General features: G+C 38.2%; 1 protein-coding gene across 1 annotated transcript in view; it reads right to left on the minus strand.

The window, feature by feature from the left end:
• The window catches only part of kcnn1a (potassium intermediate/small conductance calcium-activated channel, subfamily N, member 1a), a 45148-nt gene extending 42782 nt beyond the window's left edge, over positions 1-2366 (minus strand). The window contains exon 1 of the mRNA XM_062429416.1: positions 1988-2366. The gene's annotated coding sequence lies outside the window, so the exon portion shown is untranslated. The remainder of the gene's footprint in view (positions 1-1987) is intronic.
• Between the last annotated feature and the right edge of the window lie 3634 nt (positions 2367-6000).

Here is a 6000-nt window from a genome sequence, read left to right on the forward strand (position 1 = left end):
CTGATTTTGCCCAATTCTTTGATCACAATCTCTCAACCATCATCAAAATGAACACTTGTCACTTGTAGAAATAGTGTCAGTCATTGTCAAATCTAATGTGAAGAAAAGCTGTTACTGCCATTAGATTATCTGCAGTTTTGGGATTACTGTTGTTTTACCTGTGTGCTGAGATTTCAAACCAGAAAAGAAGAGCAGCTGCTTTGCTTGGACTTCCACTTCACCTGAAGGAGGATCTCAGCAGGTGTATCTGTGTCTGTGAGGTGTGTGACTTAATTTCAGTGTGGCATGGGAAACTCGCATCACAGTGAAAAGTAATGTATTAATATAAGTTAAATAACTCATTTTCACATTTTCAAAACACGAGTCATAAATGAAAAAGCTGCATTTTTAATTTTTTTTGTATGATGAACTTAACATTGCAACTAAGATGAACTGTTCCTGGAAAAAGTAACCTGCCTTAAAAAGAAAAGTTAATTTGACAAGATGTGTAGTCAAGCCAACTTTTATTATTGTTTATAGTAAGTTTAAACAACTTATTTGAATGTTTGTACAACTAAAGATATCAATAGTTTGTTGGTTTTACTAGTGATTTTATGTGGTCTTAACTGGGATTTAGGTTTGTACAACTTGAAATGTTTTGTTAGTATCACTAAAAAACGTTTTGATTTAACTTCAAGTATAAAGTTGATAGGAGTATTTTGTCATATTCATCTTAGTCAGCCCAACTATTTATTCTAAATTTAAGGAACACAAGATATATGTGCACACAACTTAAGTTTCTTAGCTTGCCAAACTCAAGATTTTAAAGCAGACAGGTTACAAATTATTTTAAGCACAAATTCAATTTTACAGTGCGGTAACACACAAATCTGAGCAGGAGCACAGACACAAAAAAGGGTGAAACAACAATCAGTTATTTAAAGAGTTTCATGTACATAGTCACAAACATACAGTTAGTGTTTCCAGCCGCAGCTGAAACTAAGAGGCTCCCACAGCTTCAGCAGACCTTCAACTGATCACACAGTTGCTGTGTTATCCTTGTAGCTGTTGTAGGCTATTTATGCAGTTAGGTGATTTGAGGTAAGGAGTGAGGGAGGTGGCTGACAAAGCTGAAGGAAAGGAAATTCAACTCGTCTTCTGTTTCAATTCTTAAAGCTTGTGTGTTGGAAAAGAGCCACTATGGCTGGCGATAGAGAATCACACATCACACAGGAATTACCATAAATGAACTGCAGCCATTTATTAAGCAAAGAGCCATGGTGGGAACTTGGCATGCTACGGAGTTTTTAAAAAAAAATTGTAAGTGCAACACGCATTAGAAAAAGAAAACATCGTGAGAGGTCGAGCTGTCAAGTTACAAATTGCAGTGACTGCTGGCAGAGTGAAAACATCTGCCATGCTGTGACTCTACCGTGTGGTACGCAGTAAGTAAGCAAGCAGCGAGGCTCAGAGCGACTGAGGAAACCCCCAACACGCTTTATTTACACCCTTTGTATTCAACTGGACTGTAAGTAATTCAATACACCTCACCTTGTGCCAGCTCACTCAAATGAAACGCAAAGCGAATGAACTATATCAAGTAGAGCACTATTTGAACACCACTTACAGTAATATCACTGTTTGTGTGGGCTGCGTGCGCGTGTCGCGCGCGCGGTCGTTGCTATAGTCAGCGCTGCATGTGTGTACTGCATGCGTGAAAGGCGAGTGTGAAATGAATCGTGAATCCAACCGATAATCTTGTTCTGCACATGATTCCTTGACCAAACTCAATACCCCAGAGAGGGGCGGCTACATAATAAGGCTGATCTCTCCATAGCAACAAACATGGTAACACATACATCTGTTTCAGAGCAGGAGCACAGCGTACCACTTTAAAACATCTTACACACAAAAAATTAAATAAATAAATCTAAAAATATATATATATATATATATATAGAGAGAAAATAGCAATAAATTATTTAAAGAGCTTCATGTTCATACTTACTGTATGTGTGTTGCCAGCCGCTGCTGAAACTAAGAGGCTCCCACAGCTCACACCTACCTCTCTCCTTACAATAATGTTATCAGAGATCTACAGCAGTGGCACTCCTTCGTCATATATAGAGGATGTGAGCTTGGATCAGCCCCTTGTCTGACATTTAATTGTTCAACGGGTTGTGTTTACTTTCGAGGTGTTGGCTGCCCTAACAAGGCTTGGATGAAGAAGGCAGTGAAAAACACGGAAATAACGGGAGGCCCTGTAACAACAACGGAGAGATGACCGATAGAGAAAGTTTAAATCAACATAATGTTTCTCCCGGCTTGAGCCTGCTAGTTAATCATAACGCTGTAAGCAGATCTGTCGACATCAATTGTTCAAGGCTCCAGTGTACAACGTTACCTCAGCATTATTTCAGGGCCAACGCAAACACGCAACTGATAAGACAAACTACTTTTTTAAAGGAAGCAGGCAGTCCAATTACCTCACCGTTTTCCTTAATTTAGACAGGAGGGAAGTTGGAGACACTAGTGCTTTGCTATGATTCACTTAAAAATAAATTAACTTTGTTATGAGAAAACTAAAGACTGAAAAGAGAAAAATGAAATACTAAACAATAAGCTTTAAATGGATGAAAGCAGCAAACTGGACATTTTTAAAATATATTTTTTTTAAAAGGAAGTCTTTAGTTTGCCTTTTTTTTCTCTTATAGAAAATGGTTCCACTTTTATTAATCTTCATGTTTCTGGGGAATGCAATCATGCACACAGTACTTTTCTGAGCCTAACCACCGTGAAAAACAACCACACTAAATCCTCCAGACAGTGTCAAACAGACACTAAGTTGGTTGCAAGTGCCACTTTGATATATACTGTGTTGACCTTTTCTAGATCATATAGGGTGATTATAAGCGTGTTGGACTGCAGTTTGGCAGGAGCTGCACAAAAGGCTTTAAGTAATAGCTTTGCTCCTCTTTCAAGCCATCCATTCTGCAATGACACATACAACCTTATGTTCTCCTGAAAGGTGGGCTGGCACTTACCTGACACACACACACATACATATACACACACATACATACGCTGTTACGGTGGAACAGCTTACAGGCCCGCTGCACCCAACAAACATTGGTGATGTGACAGGAGAAGACACCAGCCCATGAATATTTTCCTCCCGTCACTTCTTTTTAAACCCTTCATCTGATTTCTACATTTGCGTTTTCTTTTAGGCAAAACTATGAAAGGTTATATTTGCATCGTGTACTAGTAGTAAACAGTGAATAAGCAGCACAAAGATGTATTGTAATTCAAACTGTAAGACAGCATCACATAAACTGAGCAACAATCTGACATTTTATGTTGTTTATCTGTGCCTGATAATAACTAATCGTCATTTATTCAGGAAAAATGGCAAACGTTCTGTTCTTCCAGCTTCTCAAATGGGAAGATATGCTACTTTTCTTAATTTTATGTCATTGAAAATCCAATATCTGAGGATTATGAAGTGTTAGTTTAACAAAATAAACAATTTGAAATTATCTCCTTGGGTTCTGGGAGATAGTGATGGTGATTTTACATGTACATTGCTTCCACACATTTATTAGACAGTTAAACATATTTATCAAAAACTATTCCCCTGTTAATAATTGTACAAACAACCACAAGATGAATCAATAATGATGTCCATTTAGTCACCCAGAATGCACCAGGAGGGATTCTGCGTGCCTGGTTTCCTATAAATCACCTCTGCTGCTCCAGCAAGGAACAGAAGTCAAATTATTATCATAACAGAAAGTGAACAGGCTAAAATGTAAACAAGTAAAAGTGCACTTCATGTTATTGTTGTATTTCTTGTCAGTTAAACTTTGCATTTTGTGGTCATAGTTCAGAAAAAGATGGCAGATAGCACCAAACTGTGAAGTGATTAATCACAGGTTTTTCTTAACACGATGTCTGTGTATCCAGCAGTGTTTATGTTGCTACTACAGTGTCCCTGCAGGGGATATCACCATAGCAGTAAGTGGCGGGCATTAGAGTACTTACACAGGCTAGTACAATAGAAGCAGCAATGCACCTTTCAAAGCACAATGTTATTGAGGCAGGACACAATTTCGTACTACCTCCCGTCAGTTCAGTGGGCTAGCTATTAAGTTTCAGTGTGTGTTGTATGGCTACTGTAATCGTATACACTTTATCAGGCTTGTTCTGTCACAAGTGTTTTGTTGAAGGGATTTCAAATAGGGGGCAGGGGTAGAGGCTGTCTCATTAAGGATGAGTCAATAAGATGTAACCACGATCCTGCAAACATCTGTGAATAGATAAGCACATCTAGCCGTATCAAAATACTTAGCGAGGTCCGATCTGAGCGAGTGGAAAAGGTTTGATACTTAGGCAGAGTCCGTCATGGGAGAACTTCTAAGATTTTTTTTTGTCTTTCATATTTCCAAAATGGGATTATGTAATAGTTGTGTAATAAATAAACCTGTACAGTTTACTGTACACGTTTAGTCTGGAATAAATGCAGGACAGCTGTGATAATTAAGTCATATTGCCATTTTGATTATATTTAATTGTCTAAAGTCAACAAGTGGTGTGTTTCAGTGACTCCTTCATATTGCTGCCTCATTTCACTACAGTATCTGGGAGTATTGTTGTCATGACTGATACTCCCAGCGTCATAATCAGAAAGGATTGAAAAGATGTACAATTTGTTAAAATGCCACTTGATTATACAATAATGACTTTGCTCTTAGACTATTTTTTACTTCTACACTATAACAAGTACAATATGTGCTTTCATTGACATGCATTAATGTCAGTGTGACAACATCCTTGCATTTTTAAAGTGCCCCTTCATTCAAAAACGTGTTTTGCTTCTTGTTCCTACAGTTGGATGTTTGAGCTACAAAGTGCAGAATGATGTATGTGCAGAGTTAAACACTAGAAGGCTGTTTTCACAGTCATCTGCTGAAGGGGGAAAGTTTCTCTGTCCCCACCAGGAATATGATTTTAAGGGGTGGGCCTACGAGCAGGATTTGAGTTTGGAAGCGAATCGTGGTCCAGTATGCAACAGTGTGTACAAGTGTGATGTGGAAATGTGAAGCCTCCAGTGCACATACACTGCCAGTGGACTTTTTAGTGACGTAGAAGACATCTTGTGTGCAGCAATTCAACTTTTGAAATGAAAAAGACTTACATATTCATAGATTCTGAATTTGTCTATGAGAGAGATGGATTATGTGCCATTTTAAGGACCACATTTTATTGTGGCACATGGATGGATATAAAGAATTTTTCAGTCTTAGTTACTTGTTGGTGTTTGGTGTGCTTGTTGTGGACACCGCTGAACTTTAAGATGCAGTATAGGCAACAGATTGGAAGAAAACTGAGCCCTGGAATCTAATAGTATACTTCTCATAAGATTATATAACATTAGCTTTAGGTATTTGGAGAAAAAGTGGCAAACTCTATATTCTGAACAAATACATCAGAGCAATTGTTATGTTATGTAACCACAGGAATTAACTACACTACTTGAATTTACCACATTCATGTCTTTGCTTTACTGTACAGTCATCCTGTTTCTGTACCAAAACACCCTCTGATTTTCACCAGAAACAGGAAGGTGCCAAAAAAAAGTTTACTTTGACTTACTAGTCTTTTGGTCATTTTGGTGTTTTGCTGATGTTCCAAAACTGAGCCAAGTTCAGAACAGTCATGTCAAGGTGGTTTGATGTACCAACTTTTGCTGTTGGTGCCAGCTCAGCGCCTGAAAACAGCTGCAGCATTTTAAAAAGGAGCCTGGTGAACCTATTTAGATGCTGCCTCCTGTTCTTGTCTGTGCTATGCTGCGATATAAAAGCTCCACCTCACCAGCACCTGGAGTAAATACTGGGGAGGAAAACAATAACAGTGGTGGCAACTGAGCTGATTATTTTTTCAAAATAAAAATCATACATTTTGGTTAAACTTTAACACATTGTCGCTTAATTAATTAATTACAGTGTCAGTTTGGTTTCC

Source organism: Scomber scombrus, chromosome 11 (assembly GCF_963691925.1).
Source record: "Scomber scombrus chromosome 11, fScoSco1.1, whole genome shotgun sequence".
In the NCBI taxonomy this organism is placed as follows: Eukaryota; Metazoa; Chordata; class Actinopteri; order Scombriformes; family Scombridae; genus Scomber; species Scomber scombrus.